General features: G+C 37.5%; 1 protein-coding gene across 2 annotated transcripts in view; it reads right to left on the reverse strand.

Moving 5' to 3' along the window:
* KIAA1328 (KIAA1328 ortholog) overlaps nt 1-20,623 on the reverse strand; it is a 348,930-nt gene that overhangs the window by 310,349 nt on the left and 17,958 nt on the right. The window lies entirely within an intron of this gene.

The raw sequence follows: 20,623 nt of genomic DNA on the forward strand, positions 1-20,623 counted from the left end.
AGAAATTAAACATATTAAATATGAAACCAGATTGCCCAATGTCAGCTAGGAAAGTTATAATAACATTTTCTCAAGTACTCACAAACATTTATGAATATCAACCATACCTTGGGTCATGAAATAATTTTTTTTTCTAATTTAAAATTCTGGCCAGAATAGGACCAAACTAGAAATCAATAATAGAAAGATAAGAGGAAAATCTCCACTTGGAACACTTGGAAATTATAAAATCCTGTTCTAAATAAAGCCATGGGTCAAAAAGGAAGTCTCAAAGGTAATTTTTAAAATATATACATACTGAATGCAAATGAAAACAAAATCTATGTAGAATGCATATTCTGTAATGAGAGGGAAGATTATAGAACTACATGCTGACAGTAAAAGAGGAATGGTCTCTATATTCCTATGTTTCTAGTTTAAGAACCTAGAAAAAGAACAAAATAGATCCAAAGCAACAAGAGAGAAGGAAATAAGAGCAAAAATCAATAAAATTGAAAACACAAAAAATAGATAAACTCAATGAAACATAATGCTGATTATCTAGACAAATATCAGTAAAACTGATAAAGCTGGCCTGACCGACTAAAAGAGAAGGTACAAATCAGCACTATCACAAGTGAAGCACTATGCAGTCATTAAAAGGATAATAGAATAGAATACTACAAACAACTTTATGTTCATAAATTTGGCAACTCCAAAGAAATGGAACAATTCTGGAAAACTACAAGCCCCTAAAACTCAACTAAGATGAAACAGACAACCTAAATAATCTTGTAACCATTAAAGAAATTAAATTTGTAATTAAAAAACTCTTTAAAACTACACCTCCCAGCCTGGAAAGTTTCAATGGAGAATTCAATCAAATATTTAAAGAATAATTAACACCAATTTTATAGTTTCTTCTGGAAAACAGAAAGGGAGAGAATACTTAACTCATTTTATAAGGATAGTGTTACCATGATACTAAAGCCAGACTATGCCAGTAAAAAAAAAAAAGAAAGAAAGAAAGAAAGAAAGAGAAAAAAAGAAAGGAAAGAAAGCTACAGCCCAATGCGTCTCATGAACCTTGATGTAAAAATTCCAAACAAAATAATAGAAAAACAAACTAGAACTGGATAAAAACAAGGATAACAAGTAAGATTTATTACAGGTATGCAAAACAGGTTCACATTCAAATATCAATTAATAAGATCCACCCTATCAACAGCTAACTCTTCAAGAAAATTCATAGGATATTGAATGTTTGACAAAAATCTAGCATGCAATCATAACAAAAATTCTTATAAAATGAGGAATAGAGGGGAATTTCCTCAAATTTATAAAGGATACCTACAAAAATTCTACACTTAACATTATACTTAATGACAGACTGAACGCTTTCCACCTAAAATCAGGAAGGATGTCTGCTCTTATCACTCCTATATACATAGCACTGCAATGTCCAACATTGATAAGTGGTCATCAATGGTCATTAGAGGAATACAAATTAAAACCACAATGAGATAACATTAAATACCTCTAAGAATGACTAAAATAAAAATAATTATAACAAATGCTGGCAAGAATGCTGAGGACTTAGATGTCTCTTGCATTGCTGGTGGGAAAGTACGATGGTAAACCACTTTTGAAGACAGTTTCTTACAAAACTAAATATGCATTTATTACACAAAATCCCAAAGAAATGAAAATGTTATACTCACACAAAAATCTAATTCATAGCAACTTCATTTGTAACAGTCAAAAACTAGAAAGAAGGGGCTCCTGGCTGGCTCAGTGGGTGGAGCATGAGATTCCTGATCTCAGGGTTGTAAATTAGAGTCCCAGGTGGGGTGAAGAGATTATTTACAAAAAATTAAAATCTTCAAAAAACAACAAAAATAAAAAAACCCAGAAACTGGAAAGAAACCAAATATCCTTCAACAGGCAAATGGTTAAACTGTGGTACATCCCCCATGGAATATATTTAGCAATAAAAGGAACAAACTATTGATACATGCAAGAATGTGGATGGATCTAAAAGGAATTACGCTTAAGTGCGGGGGGTGGGGGGGAAGCTAATCTCAAAAGGTAGCATACTGTATGATCCCATTTTTACAGCATTCTTGAAATGACAACATTATAGAGATGGAGAGTAAATTAGTGGTTGCTAAGGATTAGGGAAGGGTGGTGGGAAGACAAATCAGCTATGTCTATAAAAAGACAACATGAGTGGTTTTTGTAAACAAACCATTTTGTATCCTTACTCTGGTGATGGTACACAAACCTACATGTGATAAAATTACATAAACCTAACTACACACACAAGTGAGCACATGTGAAACCTATACAAGATTGATGGATCCTGTCAATGTCAATTTCTTGGTTGTAATATTGTGCTATGGTTAATCAAAATACTACCATTGGTGAAAACTGGAGAGGGGACATGGGCTTTCAGTCTGTATTATTTCTTACTACTACAGGTGAATCCACAATTACCTCCAAAAAACTCTTTGTTTCTTTTAGAAAATGCATCACCTTGCTATTCTATTTTTGTTTCTGTGAGTCCTGGACTAGAATAAAATAAATGTCCATGAATCTGATACTGATAAAAATAAACAACAAAATAAATACTGAAGTAAGTAAATAAATAAATATAGGAGAAGTGACAGCTCATCCTTAAAGAAGAATTATTCCAAGTAATAAATGAAAAACAAATAGGTTAAACATGAAGTAATCATTAGAACATCACAGCAATGATTGTTGCAGTGAAGTCCCTTTGATGGGTGCTTATAATAGTGGGTAAAAGTTTCAGGAAAAAACAAAAAACAAAAAAACCCAAAAAACAGTGGATTTCAATAGTCCCCATTGACCTCCTCCAATTTATTCATTAATTACAGAAAACAATGCAACTTTTCAGAGAAACCTAGTACACGCTACATCAACGACATTACCATAGTTAAAAGCACCAGCACCGAAGATGGCGGCGTAGGAGGACGCTGGGCTCACCGCGCGTCCTGCTGATCACTTAGATTCCACCTACACCTGCCTAAATAACCCAGAAAACCGCCAGAGGATTAGCAGAACGGAGTCACCGGACCCAAGTGCAGACGAGAGGCCCACGGAAGAGGGTAGGAAGGGCGGCAAGGCGGTGCGCGCTCCACGGACTGGCGGGAGGGAGCCGGGGCGGAGGGGCAGCTCGCCAGCCAAGCAGAGCCCCCGAGTCCGGCTTGCAAAAGCGGAGGGGCCTGACGGACTGTGTTCCGACAGCAAGCGCGACTTAGCGTCTGGGAGGTCATAAGTTAACAGCTCTGCTCGGAAAGCGGGAAGGCTGGAGGACAAAGGGAGGGTGAGCTGCGGAGCCCCCGGACGACAGAGCTCAGTTTGGCGGGGAACAAAGGCGCTCGCCAGCGCCATCTTCCCCGCCCATCCCCCAGCCAAAATCCCAAAGGGAACCGGTTCCGGCCAGGGAAATTGCTCGCTCCGCGCAAACACCCAACTCTGTGCTTCTGCGGAGCCAAACCTCCGGCAGCGGATCTGACTCCCTCCGGCTGCCACAGGGCCCCTCCTGAAGTGGATCACCTAAGGAGAAGCGAGCTAAGCCTGCCCCCCCTCCCGCCGTGCACCTTGCCTTCCCACCCCAGCTAATACGCCAGATCCCCAGCATCACAAGCCTGGCAGTGTGCAAGTAGCCCAGACGGGCCACGCCACCCCACAGTGAATCCCGCCCCTAGGAGAGGGGAAGAGAAGGCACACACCAGTCTGACTGTGGCCCCAGCGGTGGGCTGGGGGCAGACATCAGGACTGACTGCGGCCCCGCCCACCAACTCCAGTTATACACCACAGCACAGGGGAAGTGCCCTGCAGGTCCTCACCACACCAGGGACTATCCAAAATGACCAAGCGGAAGAATTCCCCTCAGAAGAATCTCCAGGAAATAACAACAGCTAATGAGCTGATCAAAAAGGATTTAAATAATATAACAGAAAGTGAATTTAGAATAATAGTCATAAAATTAATCGCTGGGCTGGAAAACAGCATACAGGACAGCAGAGAATCTCTTGCTACAGAGATCAAGGGACTAAGGAACAGTCACGAGGAGCTGAAAAACGCTTTAAAGGAAATGCAAAACAAAATGCAAACCACCACGGCTCGGATGGAAGAGGCAGAGGAGAGAATAGGTGAACTAGAAGATAAAGTTATGGAAAAAGAGGAAGCTGAGAAAAAGAGAGATAAAAAAATCCAGGAGTATGAGGGGAAAATTAGAGAACTAAGTGATACACTAAAAAGAAATAATATACGCATAATTGGTATCCCAGAGGAGGAAGAGAGAGGGAAAGGTGCTGAAGGGGTACTTGAAGAAATAATAGCTGAGAACTTCCCTGAACTGGGGAAGGAAAAAGGCATTGAAATCCAAGAGGCACAGAGAACTCCCTTCAGACGTAACTTGAATCGATCTTCTGCACGACATATCATAGTGAAACTGGCAAAATACAAGGATAAAGAGAAAATTCTGAAAGCAGCAAGGGGTAAACGTGCCCTCACATATAAAGGGAGACCTATAAGACTCGTGACTGATCTCTCTTTTGAAACTTGGCAGGCCAGAAAGAATTGGCACGAGATTTTCAGGGTGCTAGACAGCAAAAATATGCAGCCGAGAATCCTTTATCCAGCAAGTCTGTCATTCAGAATAGAAGGAGAGATAAAGGTCTTCCCAAACAAACAAAAACTGAAGGAATTTGTCACCACTAAACCAGCCCTACAAGAGATCCTAAGGGGGACCCTGTGAGACAAAGTACCAGAGACATCACTACAAGCATAAAACATACAGACATCACAATGACTCTAAACCCGTATCTTTCTATAATAACACTGAATGTAAACGGATTAAATGCGCCAACCAAAAGATAGGGTATCAGAATGGATAAAAAAACAAGACCCATCTATTTGCTGTCTACAAGAGACTCATTTTAGATCTGAGGACACCTTTAGATTCAGAGTGAGGGGATGGAGAACTATTTATCATGCTACTGGAAGCCAAAAGAAAGCTGGAGTAGCCATACTTATATCAGACAAACTAGACTTTAAATTAAAGGCTGTAACAAGAGATGAAGAAGGACATTATATAATAGTTACAGGGTCTATCCATCAGGAAGAGCTAACAATTATAAATGTCTATGCGCCGAATACCGGAGCCCCCAAGTATATAAAACAATTACTCATAAACAGAAGCAACCTTATTGATAAGAATGTGGTAATTGCAGGGGACTTTAACACCCCACTTACAGAAATGGATAGATCATCTAGACACACAGTCAATAAAGAAACAAGGGCCCTGAATGAGACATTGGATCAGATGGACTTGACAGATATATTTAGAACTCTGCATCCCAAAGCAACAGAATATACTTTCTTCTCGAGTGCACATGGAACATTCTCCAAGATAGATCATATACTGGGTCACAAAACAGCCCTTCATAAGTTTACAAGAATTGAAATTATACCATGCATACTTTCAGACCACAATGCTATGAAGCTTGAAATCAACCACAGGAAAAAGTCTGGAAAACCTCCAAAAGCGTGGAGGTTAAAGAACACCCTACTAACAAATGAGTGGGTCAACCAGGCAATTAGAGAAGAAATCAAAAAATATATGGAAACAAACGAAAATGAAAATACAACAATCCAAACGCTTTGGGACGCAGCGAAGGCAGTCCTGAGAGGAAAATACATTGCAATCCAGGCCTATCTCAAGAAACAAGAAGAATCCCAAATACAAAATCTAACAGCACACCTAAAGGAAATAGAAGCAGAACAGCAAAGGCAGCCTAAACCCAGCAGAAGAAGAGAAATAATAAAGATCAGAGCAGAAATAAACAATATAGAATCTAAAAAAACTGTAGAGCAGATCAATGAAACCAAGAGTTGGTTTTTTGAAAAAATAAACAAAATTGACAAACCTCTAGCCAGGCTTCTCAAAAAGAAAAGGGAGATGACCCAAATAGATAAAATCATGAATGAAAATGGAATGATTACAACCAATCCCTCAGAGATACAAACAATTATCAGGGAATACTATGAAAAATTATATGCCAACAAATTGGACAACCTGGAAGAAATGGACACATTCCTGAACACCCACACTCTTCCAAAACTCAATCAGGAGGAAATAGAAAGCTTGAACAGACCCATAACCAGCGAAGAAATTGAATCGGTTATCAAAAATCTCCCAACAAATAAGAGTCCAGGACCAGATGGCTTCCCAGGGGAGTTCTACCAGACATTTAAAGCAGAGATAATACCTATCCTTCTCAAGCTATTCCAAGAAATAGAAAGGGAAGGAAAACTTCCAGACTCATTCTATGAAGCCAGTATTACTTTGATTCCTAAACCAGACAGAGACCCAGTAAAAAAAGAGAACTACAGGCCAATATCCCTGATGAATATGGATGCAAAAATTCTCAATAAGATACTAGCAAATCGAATTCAACAGCATATAAAAAGAATTATTCACCATGATCAAGTGGGATTTATTCCTGGGATGCAGGGCTGGTTCAACATTCGCAAATCAATCAATGTGATACATCACATTAACAAAAAAAAAGAGAAGAACCATATGATCCTGTCAATCGATGCAGAAAAGGCCTTTGACAAAATCCAGCACCCTTTCTTAATAAAAACCCTTGAGAAAGTCGGGATAGAAGGAACATACTTAAAGATCATAAAAGCCATTTATGAAAAGCCCACAGCTAACATCATCCTCAACGGGGAAAAACTGAGAGCTTTTTCCCTGAGATCAGGAACACGACAGGGATGCCCACTCTCACCGCTGTTGTTTAACATAGTGCTGGAAGTTCTAGCATCAGCAATCAGACAACAAAAGGAAATCAAAGGCATCAAAATTGGCAAAGATGAAGTCAAGCTTTCGCTTTTTGCAGATGACATGATATTATACATGGAAAATCCGATAGACTCCACCAAAAGTCTGCTAGAACTGATACATGAATTCAGCAAAGTTGCAGGATACAAAATCAATGTCCAGAAATCAGTTGCATTCTTATACACTAACAATGAAGCAACAGAAAGACAAATAAAGAAAATGATCCCATTCACAATTGCACCAAGAAGCATAAAATACCTAGGAATAAATCTAACCAAAGATGTAAAGGATCTGTATGCTGAAAACTATAGAAAGCTTATGAAGGTAATTGAAGAAGACTTAAAGAAATGGAAAGACATTCCCTGCTCATGGATTGGAAAAATAAATATTGTCAAAATGTCAATACTACCCAAAACTATCTACACATTCAATGCAATCCCAATCAAAATTGCACCAGCATTCTTGTCGAAATTAGAACAAGCAATCCTAAAATTCATATGGAACCACAAAAGGCCCCGAATAGCCAAAGGAATTTTGAAGAAGAAGACCAAAGCAGGAGGCATCACAATCCCAGACTTTAGCCTCTACTACAAAGCTGTCATCATCAAGACAGCATGGTATTGGCACAAAAACAGACACACAGACCAATGGAATAGAATAGAAACCCCAGAACTAGACCCACAAACGTATGGCCAACTCATCTTTGACAAAGCAGGAAAGAACATCCAATGGAAAAAAGACAGCCTCTTTAACAAATGGTGCTGGGAGAACTGGACAGCAACATGCAGAAGGTTGAAACTACACCACTTTCTCACACCATTTACAAAAATAAACTCAAAATGGATAAAGGACCTAAATGTGAGACAGGAAACCATCAAAACCTTAGAGGAGAAAGCAGGAAAAGACCTCTCTGACCTCAGCCGTAGCAATCTCTTACTCGACACATCCCCAAAGGCAAGGGAATTAAAAGCAAAAGTGAATTACTGGGACCTTATGAAGATAAAAAGCTTCTGCACAGCAAAGGAAACAACCAACAAAACGAAAAGGCAACCAACGGAATGGGAAAAGATATTTGCAAATGACATATCGGACAAAGGGCTAGTATCTAAAATCTATAAAGAGCTCACCAAACTCCACACCCGAAAAACAAATAACCCAGTGAAGAAATGGGCAGAAAACATGAATAGACACTTCTCTAAAGAAGACATCCAGATGGCCAACAGGCACATGAAAAGATGTTCAGCGTCGCTCCTTATCAGGGAAATACAAATCAAAACCACACTCAGGTATCACCTCACGCCAGTCAGAGTGGCCAAAATGAACAAATCAGGAGACTATAGATGCTGGAGAGGATGTGGAGAAACGGGAACCCTCTTGCACTGTTGGTGGGAATGCAAATTGGTGCAGCCGCTCTGGAAAGCAGTGTGGAGGTGCCTCAAAAAATTAAAAATAGACCTACCCTATGACCCAGCAATAGCACTGCTAGGAATTTATCCAAGGGATACAGGAGTACTGATGCATAGGGGCACTTGTACCCCAATGTTCATAGCAGCACTCTCAACAATAGCCAAATTATGGAAAGAGCCTAAATGTCCATCAACTGATGAATGGATAAAGAAATTGTGGTTTATATACACGATGGAATACTATGTGGCAATGAGAAAAAATGAAATATGGCCCTTTGTAGCAACGTGGATGGAACTGGAGAGTGTAATGCTAAGTGAAATAAGCCATACAGAGAAAGACAGATACCATATGGTTTCACTCTTATGTGGATCCTGAGAAACTTAACAGGAACCCATGGGGGAGGGGAAGGAAAAAAAAAAAAAAGAGGTTAGAGTGGGAGAGAGCCAAAGCATAAGAGACTGTTAAAAACTGAGAACAAACTGAGGGTTGATGGGGGGTGGGAGGGAGGGGAGGGTGGGTGATGGGTATTGAGGAGGGCACCTTTTGGGATGAGCACTGGGTGTTGTATGGAAACCAATTTGTCAATAAATTTCATAAAAAAAAATAAAAAAATTAAAAAAAAAAATTAAAAAAAAAAAAAAAAAAGTAAAAGCACCAGCACCAACACATCAACATCATATACCCACACTATAATAAATCATAATGCAATCTATTATGAGAAAACATGAAAAAAAAAAAAACCCTGAAATCCTACAAAATATCTGAGGTCATGGGAAGCAAAGAAAAACTAAAGTATTGCCACAAATGGGAGGAGAATAAGGAAACATGAAAACTGAATATAAAATGTGATACTGGAACAGGAAGAAAAAATTAGTAGGCAAGCTTAAGAAATCTGAATAAACTACAGTTAATTAATACTATTGTACCAATGTTAATTTGTGATCATAGCAATATAGTTATTCAAGATATTAAATTTATTTTTTTATAATTTATTTATTTTTTTCCAGAGAGAGAGCAAGTGCAAGCAGGGGAGAGAGGCAGAGTAAGAGAGAGAGAGAATCTTAAGCAGGCTCCATACTGAGCATGGAGCCTGATGTGGGGCTCAATCCCACGACTTCAGGATCAAGACCTAAGTGAAAATCAAGAGTCAGATGCTCAACTGACTCAGCCACCCAGGTTAACTTTAAAGCTATCTAGATGAAATGTATTAGAACCCATCATAGATTTTTTTGAAGAGCTTTACTGAATATAACTTACATATAACAAGGTAACCCACTTACAGTGTACAATTCAATGGCTTTTCATATATTTACAGAGTTTCTACAACTATCACCATAATCTAATTTTAAAACATTTTCAACTTTGCCATAAGAAACCTTGCATTCGTTAGCAGTCACCACCCGTTTCTCATTCCTCCAATACTGTACTATTTAGGCAAGTTTTCTGTAGGCCTAAAATTATTTCAAAATAATACAAAAGAATAATGATCATATTAAATTGAATTAAAATGTATATAAATTAAATATATAAAAACATATATATAAACATGTACAGAATTATGACACATTACAAATGGCACATAATCAAGAGAGGAAAATGATATTAAAGTTCTTAAGTTCTAAAGTTCTTGAACTGTTTAGAATAGCTAAAAATACCAATTAATATTAGATTGTGATTAGTCAAGAATGCATATTACAAATCCCCAGAATGACCACAGGTTCATTTAAACAGGAAAATGCAAACTATAACTGAGTACAACTAATAACCACAGCATCAAATATATAAGGAAAAAATTGACAAAACTAAGTAGTGAAATGCATAAGTTCCCAATCACAGTGTGACCTCATTTTACCTTAACTACCACTTTTAAAGGCCCCACCTTCAAATACAGTCACACTCTGAAAACTGGGGGTTCTCATTTCAATATTCATTTCAATATGAATTTGGGTGGGGGGTGTCACAATTTAGCCCAAAAGAAGCATACAATGCATAAAGATGTAATTGCTAAAAGTAACAACTTAAATATTGGGTAACACAGTTGTATAGAGATAGAATTTTTATGTATCATTTAAGCTAAGTTAGATGAATTCAAATTAAATTGTTACAAATTTAGGGTGTTAACTGTAATCCCCAAGGTAACCATTAACAAAATAATTAAAAATTTTACAAAAAAAAGAAACAAAAGACCCAGTCAAAATGGTGCGCGCACACACACACACACACACACACACACGATCAAACAAAACAAAAAAAGCACCAATGGAGTAACAAAGAAACCAAAAACAGGAAGCATTTTTCACATTCGTATTACATATAAAACATATATGTACATAATGGCAAAATGGTACTTCATTATAAGAAATTACTTCAAATGTACATGGATTATGCTCACCAATGAAAGCAATTGGGAAGATGGATTTAAAAACAATTATTTTTAATATTTATTTTTGAGACAGAATGAGTGTGAGCAGGAGAGGGACAGAGAGAGAGGGAGACAGAATCTGAAACAGGTTCCACACTGTCAGTGCAAAGCCTGACGTTGGGTTTGAACACATGAACCATGAAATCATGACCTGAGCCGAAGCTGGATGCTCAACTGACTGAGCCACCCAGGCACCCCTAGAAAATGGATTTTTAAAATCCAACAGGGGCACCTGGGGGGCTCAGCTTGTTAAGTGACCAAGTCTTGATTTCAGCTCAGGTCATGATCTCATGGTTTGTGAGCTCAAGCCCCACACTGGACCGCATGCTGACAGTGCATAGCCTGCTTGGGATTCTCTCTCTCCCTCTCTCTGCCCCTACCCTGCTTGCACTCTCTCTCTCTCAAAATAAATAAATAAACTTACACACACACACACACACACACAATGTAACTATAAGTTGCCTCTAAGAGACTCATTTTAAATTAAAAGACATAAAGATTGAAAGCTAAAATATGGAAAAAGATATTCCATGCAAGTATCTTTCAAATAGAAAGAGAGCTGAGTTGGCTATACTAATATCAAACAAAATAAGAGTTCAAAACAAAAAATGTTACAAGACAAAGAGATAGATGTCATATACTCATAAAAGGGTCAAGTCCTCAAGAATATATTAAAATTATAAAAATGAACACACCAGAGTTACCAAATATATGAAGAAAGTACTGACACAACTGATGAGGAATACAGTTCACTAATAGTTGGAGACTTCAATAACCCACTATCAATAACAAATAGAACATCTAGATGCAAGATGATCAATAATAAAAAGAGGAACTTGAACAACACTATAAGTCAACTAGACTTAAAAGACATATAAAGAACATTCCACCAAACAACAGTTGAATCAACATTCTTCTCGAGTGCACATGGAACATTCTCCAGAATAAATCATACATTAGCTCACAAAACAACTCTCAAAATATTTAAAAATACTCAAAGCATGCAAAGTACCTTTTTCACCACAATGGAATAAAGCCCAAAGTCAATAAGGGAAAGAAAAGTGGAAAATTCATAAATACATGGAAATCAAACAACACACTCTTTTAAATGGATAAAAGGAAAAATCATAAGGAAAATTAGAAAGTACTTGAATGAAAATGAAAATACAACATATCAAAATCTATGGGGTCCATCAAAAGCAGTGCTCATACAAATTTGTGCTATAAATTATAGCACAAATGCCTACATTAAAAAACGAGAAGGGGCGCCTGGGTGGCGCAGTCGGTTAAGCGTCCGACTTCAGCCAGGTCACGATCTCGCGGTCCGTGAGTTCGAGCCCCGCGTCGGGCTCTGGGCTGATGGCTCAGAGCCTGGAGCCTGTTTCCGATGCTGTGTCTCCCTCTCTCTCTGCCCCTCCCCCGTTCATGCTCTGTCTCTCTCTGTCCCAAAAATAAATAAACGTTAAAAAAAAAAAAAAAAAAAAAAAAAAAAAAAAAAAAAAAAAAAACGAGAAAACAAAAAAAATAAAATAAAAAACGAGAGAGATTTCAAGTCAGGAACTTAACTTTACACCTTAAGGACTATAAACTAAAACCAAAACCTAGCAAAAGGCAGAAAATAATAAAGAGCAAAGATAAATATAATAGAGAATAGAAATATAATAGAGTATCTATAAAACCAAAAGTTGGTTCTTTGAAAAGATCAACAAAATTTAAAAATTTTTAGCTTAGACTGATAAATGAAAGATGATGTAAATAAAATTAGAAATGAAAGTAGGGACATTACTTCTAACTATACAGAAATAAAAAGGATTGTAAGAGAACAGTACAAACAATTTTATGTCCTAGGCATTGGACAACCTATATAAAATTAACATTTCTAAAAACACAAAAATTACCAGCACTTAAGAATAAATGTAGGATCTAAATAAACCTTTAAGAAGTAAGGAGATATAGGGGCGCCTGGGTGGCGCAGTCGGTTAAGCGTCCGACTTCAGCCAGGTCACGATCTCGCGGTCCGGGAGTTCGAGCCCCGCGTCAGGTTCTGGGCTGATGTCTCAGAGCCTGGAGCCTGTTTCCGATTCTGTGTCTCCCTTTCTCTCTGCCCCTCCCCCGTTCATGCTCTACCTCTCTCTGTCCCAAAAATAAATAAACGTTGAAAAAAAAATTTTTTTTTAAATAAAAAAAAAAAAGAAGTAAGGAGATATAAACAGTAATCAAAAACTACTCTACAAAGACAAGCTAAGAACCAGATGGCTTCGAGGATGAACTCTACCAAATATTTATTTTTTTCCTACCCAATATTTATTTATTTTTAATTCTTTTAATGTTTTATTTTATTTTTGAGAGAGATAGAGACAGAGAAGGAGTCAGGGAGGGGCAAAGAGAGAGGGAGACACAGAACCCGAAGCAGGCTTCAGGCTCCAAGTTGTCAGCAAAGAGCCCAACATGGGGCTTGAATTCATGAACCGTGAAATCATGACCTGGGCCAAAGTCAGATGCTCAACCAAATGAGCCACCCAGGTGCCCTTCCTAGTCAATATTTAAAGAAGAATTAATACCAATCCTTCTCAAATTCATCCAAAGAACCACTGGTCTCAGAGAATGAGGTAAGTAGTACCTGATAACCTAAGCTAGACAAGGAAACTATGAGAAAATAAAACTACAGACCAAGATCCCCTATGAATAGAGATTCAAAAATGCTCAAAAAAAAAAAAAGTCAGCAAACCAAATCCAAAAATGTATTAAAAGGTTTATAAACATGACCAACTAACTGACGTTTATCCCAAAAATGCGAGGATGTTTTAACCTAAGACTATCAATCAGGTTTAACACAAATCTACCAACTGGGTGGCTCAGTCAGTTAAGTAGCCAACTCTCGGTTTTGGCTCAGGTCATGATCTTGTGGTTTCATGGGTTCAAGCCCTGCATTAGTCACTGCACTGACAGTGTGGAACCTGCTTGGGATTCTCTGTCTCCCTCTCTCTCGGTCCCTCCCCCACTCATGCTGTCTCTATCTCTCTCAAAATAAATAAATAAACTTAAAAAAGAAAAGAAAATCAATCAACACATATTTGACAAACAAACCTACAAAAATATGTGTTCATATCAACTGACACAGAAAAAGCATTTGAAAAAATTCCCCCAAAACTCAAACTAGGAATGGAAGGAAATTTCCTTAACATGATAAAGGCAATCTAGGAAAAACTCACAGCTAACATGTTATCCCAATGATGAAAAACTGAAAGCTTTCCCACTAAGTTCAGGAACAAGACAACAATGCCTGCTTCTACCGCTCTATTCAACAATATGCTGGAACTTCAAGCCAGAGGAAAAAGAAATAAGAGGCACCCAAACTGGAAAAGAAGTAGAACCATCTCTGTTTGTGGATGACATGATTGATTCTATATACAGAAAATCCACAGAGAACCCACAAAAAAACCTATTAGAGCTAATAAACAAATGTAACTGTTTCAGGGTACAAGATTAACATGTAAACCTCTTGTATTTCTATACACAGCAACAAACAATCTGAAAGGAATATTAAGAGAACAATTCTATTTATAAGAACACCTAAAACAAAATTCTTAAAAATAAATTTAAATAAAAAAGTGAAAGGCTTGTACAGTGAAAACTACAAAGCATTGCTAAAAGAAATTAAAGACTTAAATATTGAAAGACATTTCATGTTTGTGGACTGGAACACTTAATATTGTTAACATGGCAATATTCCCCAAAGTGATCTACAGATTTAATATAATCCTATCAAAATCTCAAGTGCCTTTTTTTTTTTTTCCAGAAGTGGAAATGCTGATCTTGTAATTCATATGGAATTGCAAAGGACCCAGGACAGCTCAAGTCATCTTCAAAAGGAAGAACAAAGTTGGAGGTCTTGTATTTCATGCTTACTACAAAGATACACTAATTGAAACAGTGTGGTATTAGCATTAGAATAGACATATAGAGCAGTGAAAAAGTACTCAGAGTCCAGAAATAAACTGGTGTACTTTTGGTCAATCAAATTTTGACAGTTGTGCCAAGACCATCAAATGGGAAAAGAACAGTCTCTCCAACAAATAATGCTGGGACAAATGGATTTCCATATGCAAAAAAAGAAAGAAAAAAAAAAGTCGAAACACTACCCCTTACCATATACAAAAATTAAATAAAAATGGACCAAAGGCCCAAATATAAGAGCTAAAACCATAAAATGCATAGAAGAAAACATAGGGTTAAATCTTCATGATCTTTGATACAGCAATAATCCTTAGATATGACACTGAAAGCACAACTGACAAGAAAAAAAATAGAGAATTTAGACTTCATCGGTAGTAATATCTTTTGTGCTTCAGAGGACACAACCAAGAAGTAAAAAAAAAAACAAAACACCCACATAAGGCGAAATTATATGCAAATCATACATCTGTTAATTAAAGTAAATTAAACACTCAAAAACCAATCAATGTAATTTACTACATTAACAGTTAAAGAACAAAAATATCATACTATTAGCTAATAAAGAAAAATCATTTGACAAAGTTCTACTCCTATTTATGATTAAAAAAACAACTCTCAGCAAACTAGGAACAAAAATAAATTTCTTGGGCCTGATAAAGAACATTTACAAAAATCCTACAGCTTGGGGGCGCCTGGGTGACTCAGCCAGTTGAGTGTCCAACTTTGGCTCAGTTCATGCTCTTGAGGTTCATGGGTTTCAAGCCCCAGGTAGGGCTCTGTGCTGACAGCTCAGAGCCTGGAACCTGCTTCAGATTCTGTGTCTCCCTCTCTCTCTCTGCCCCTCCCTCACTCGCACTTTGTCTATCAGAAAAAATAAATAAATACTTATTTTTTTTTTTTTAAATCCTACAGCTTACATTGAAATTCATGATGAAAGACTTAAGATCAGGAACAAGAAGACAAAGACATCCATTTTCATTCAACATTGTAGCACAGGTTCTAGCCAATGCAAAAGGGCAAGAAAAAGAAACAAAGTATCTACAAATAGAAAGGAAAAAATAAAATTGTTTTTATTTGTAGATGACATGATCCTGAATATAGAAAATCCAAAGTCTTATGCCAAAAAAAACTATCATAAAAAATAAATTAAAAAGTCTGAAGGAGGGGGCACCTGGGTGGCTCAGTCAGTTAGGCATCTAACTCTGGATTTCGTCTCAGGTTACGATCACAGTTTGTGAGATGGAGCCCCCTGCGTCTGGCTCTGCACTGAACAGCACAGAGCCTCTCTCTTTTCGCCCCTACCTTGCTTGCGTGTGTGCACTTGCTCACTTGCTCTCTTTTTCAAAATAAACATTTAAAAAATTTTTGAAGGAGACCAAGTCAATATTTAAAACACTAATTCTGGTGTGCCTGGGTGGTTCAATTGATCTTTACACATCCAATTCTTGATTTTGGCTCAGGTCATGATCTCAAGGTTCCTCGGTTCCGGCTCCACATGGGGCTCTGTGCTAACAGCAGAGCCTGCTTAGGATTCTCTCTCCTCTCTCTCTGTGTCTGCTCCTGTGCATGTGTGCTCTCTCTCTTTCTCTCTCTCAGAATGAATAAACTTTAAAAGATTCTGTGTTATCATATAAGAAATTATATAAAATTAAAAATTAAATGTAAAATAAAAATTTTTAATTACAACATCTCCAATAGTATCAAAAACATAAAATACCTAAGAACAACATATGTGCATATATTATAACCTGTACCATGAAAACTACAAATCACTACAGAAAAAAATTAAGAAAATCCAAATTAATGGAGAAATATGACCTATCACAGACCGAAAGTCTCAATAACGTAAAGATGTCAATTTTCCTCAATTTGATCTACAAATCAATACACTCTAAACAAAATTTAGGAGGCAACTTTCTTTTAAAAATTGAAAAGCTAATTCTAAAAAATGCAAAGGACTTCAAAAAGCCAAACTAGTTTTCAAAAAGAACAAAACTGTAGGACTTACCTGATTTCAAGACTTACTATAAAATTACAGTAATCAAGTCAATTCGGTATTGGCATAAGGGCAACACAAAGATCAATGGAATGGAATGAAAAGCCCAGAACAGATCATGCATGTATGGTCAACTGATTTTTGACAAGGAGGCAGAGGTAATCCTACAGAAAGGGTAGTCTTTTCTAACAAAGGAAAAAAATCATCTTGGGACGGGCAAGATCTTTTAGATAGAACACTAAAGACATGAACAACAAAAGAAAAAATTGATGAAATAAAAACTCTTCCTTTACAAAAGAAAACACTAAGAAAACCAGAAAGCAGGTTGGGGAGAAAACCACATATTTGACAACTTGCATCCACAGTATATAAAGAACATATCAGTATCAAGAAGAGAATGGGGTGGGTCAAAAAAAACAGGCAAAAGATTTTAACAGACACCTGAAAGAAGAATAGCCAATGATACTATTAATCTTAGGACAACACAAATTAACTCCACAAGGAGAGATCACTATACCCATTAAATGGCTAAAATTGAAAGAAATGACGATACCAACAGTTAGTAAATATGCTGAATGATGGAATTCTCATCAGTTGCTAGTGGAAGTGTTGAAATAACACAACCACATTAGAAAACAGTTTGACAGGGGCGCCTGGGTGGCGCAGTCGGTTAAGCGTCCGACTTCAGCCAGGTCATGATCTCGCGGTCCGTGAGTTCGAGCCCCGCATCAGGCTCTGGGCTGATGGCTCGGAGCCTGGAGCCTGTTTCCGATTCTGTGTCTCCCTCTCTCTCTGCCCCTCCCCCGTTCATGCTCTGTCTCTCTCTGTCCCAAAAATAAATAAACGTTGAAAAAAAAAAAAATTTAAAAAAAGAAAACAGTTTGACAATTTCTTATAAAGCTAAATGTACACTTAAGATATAACTGGGCAATTCTGTATGTAATTATTCACAGAAGAAAAGTTAAAACATCATATCCACACAAACACTTGTACGTGAATGTCATAGAAGCTTCATTCATAAAAGGCAAAAACTCAAACAACTCAAATGTGTATTAACAGATGAATAGCTAAGCAAATTAAAGTACAGGCCAGCAATGAAGACTACTCAATAAAAAAAAAAAAAAAAAAGTACTACTCCTGCACACAACAAATTGAAAAAAAAAAAAAAAACCTCAAAAATATCACCCTCTGAAATAAGCCAGATATAAAAGGACAAATATTCTATGATTCCACTCGTAGAGTCAAATTCACAGACACACATGGAACAGTGGTTACCAAACAGTTGGGGTGAAGGGAGGGTGAGGAGTTATTTTTAATGGATACAGGGTTTGAATGATGAAAAAGTTCTGGAAATGGGATTGTGGAGATGACTGCACAACAATATGAATGTACTTAATACCACTACAGACTTAAAAATGGTTAAGCTGATAAATTTTATGTACATTTTTTTTTCAACGTTTATTTATTTTTGGAACAGAGAGAGACAGAGCATGAACGGGGGAGGGGCAGAGAGAGAGGGAGACACAGCATTGGAAACAGGCTCCAGGCTCTGAGCCATCAGCCCAGAGCCCGACGCGGGGCTCGAACTCACGGACCGCGAGATCGTGACCTGGCTGAAGTCGGACGCTTAACCGACTGCGCCACCCAGGCGCCCCAAATTTTATGTACATTTTACTATACACACAAAATCATCTCGCAGAAGGAAAAAAAAGCCAGACAGAAGAGGGTACATACTGTCTGGCCATTTACGTGGCATGTCAGAACAAGTAAAACTAAGCAATGATGACAGAAATCACATTAATGGCTGTCTGGAAGGAAGAAACAGACTGTAAAAGGTCTCAACGTAACTTTTAAAAATGACCTTACATTTGCTAAAACTCACTGAAATATACACTTAAAACGTATATGTATCAAAAAATGCATACATATTATTGAATATAAGTTGCACTTCTATACATTTTAAAATAAATAAATAAGCTTGAGGAGGGAATGAAATGCAACAGGTAGAAAATTATACTATAGACTAGGGGTACCTAGGTGGCTCAGTCAGTTAAGCATCCAACTTCCACTCAGGTCATGATCTCACAGTTCACAAGTTCAAGCCCCACGCAGGGCTCAGTGCTGACAGTTCAGAGCCTGACGTCTGCTTTGAATTCTGTGTCTCTGGTTCTCTCTGCCCCTCCCCCACTCACAGTCTTTCACTCTCTCTCTCTCAAAAATAAACATTAAAAATAAATAAATAATAAATAAATAAATAAAAGAAAATAATACTACAGACTCTAGGAAGGAGGCTATGTTGTGGTGTACAAAGAAGGTAGTAGCTGAAAGGAAATATGTGGTCAGAGGAGTATTTTATTTCTCAAGATGAAAGACAAATGATTGTATTTAATGACAACAGGAAACCAGTTATTTGAAACCAAGCTAAAAATCCAAAGATAAAAGAATACAAAAGGTAGGAATGTTTTGTTGCCAGTGTTTAAGGAATATGGCACTTCCCCACTTCAATATAAATGAGTCTTGTAAAAGCAAGTGAAAATGGTTTGGGCAGTATGAGTAGAAACAAGTAGACTGAAATATCCAATAGAGGAAACGTAGCAAACTCAAGAAACCTAGAACACGTTATTCCCATGTATCTGTACATTAATGGTAAATACAGTAATAATGGAGTTTTCTAGCAATATAAGCAAATTTATACTAATACCCTGTAGTAACATACTGACCCTCTACCAAGAAACCAGCATTTTCCTGGAAAGCAGAAGGTTGCTGAAACCAAAACAATATGCTCTAATATTTCAGGTATTCTCCAAGCCTGGCAACAGAAATAAAATGGATCACTAAGGGTGCGCCTGAGTGGTTCTGTCAGTTAAGCTTCTGGCTTCGGCTCAGGTCATGATCTCATGGTTCATGGGTTCGAGCCCCGTGTCAGGCTCTGTGCTGACAGCTCAGAGCCTGGAGCCTGCTTCGGATTCTGTGTGTCTCTCTCTCCCTGCCCCTCTCCCACTCGCGCTCTGTCTCTGTCTCTCAAAAATAAATAAATGTTAAAATGGATCACTTAGGACAACAATGGCAACTCAGGACCATTAATATATGGAATCAAACTAATGGTAATAGTTTTCAGCGCCATCAAGTGTATGTAAGGATAGCCACAGCCATCTAAGTGGTAAAAAGTTTTGTGAAAAGGTCATCTGCAAGTATGGAGGGTTAACTAATGTTTTCCCAACACAAAGAACACTATTTGAAGTTGATGAAAACTCTACTTGGGGGACTAAAACAGCCAAAGAACTCTAGTGAAAAAAATTACCGCTTATCTCAGGTGGGACATCAAATTCAGAGTAAGGTATGTACTCTGAATTCTCACACCCTATATCCTAGCCCCCAAAACATCACTGATGTTATCCTTTATAACTGCAAATACATGATTTGATAAGGTAATTATTTTTTAAGTTTACTTATTTATTTTGAGAGAGAGAGAGAGAGAGAGAGAGAGAGAGAGACAGCCAAGTGGGGGAGGGGCACAGAGGGAGAGAGAATCCCAAGCAGGCTCTGCACTGTCAGCACAGAGCCCGATACAGGACTTGATCCCACAAAACACAAAATCATGACCTGAATCGAAACCAAGAGTCAGATGCTCAACCAACGAGCCAGCCAGGCACTCCTAGTAAGGTAATTTTTTAACTTCAGTCTTTTTAGAAAAGCTTCCACAAACATTATTTTATGGCCTTGACATTTTGAAACACTTCATACAGTCATCTTTAATTAAAAGTAAAGACGGAAAAGATCTATTTCCAAACATGCAATTCAAAGAAAAAATAGTACTATTTTAATCAATTTTTAGGTATGGCCTTTCCTTAAATTTGACTTCTACAATTTGTATTAATACATTCCTCTATATACATTTTCATTTATTAAGTATTTTAAGACCCCAAAACTGGATGTGTGTGTTGACAACTAAGTCACTCCAAGTAGATATGCTTCATACATATCA

Source organism: Lynx canadensis, chromosome D3 (assembly GCF_007474595.2).
Source record: "Lynx canadensis isolate LIC74 chromosome D3, mLynCan4.pri.v2, whole genome shotgun sequence".
NCBI classification, from domain to species: Eukaryota; Metazoa; Chordata; class Mammalia; order Carnivora; family Felidae; genus Lynx; species Lynx canadensis.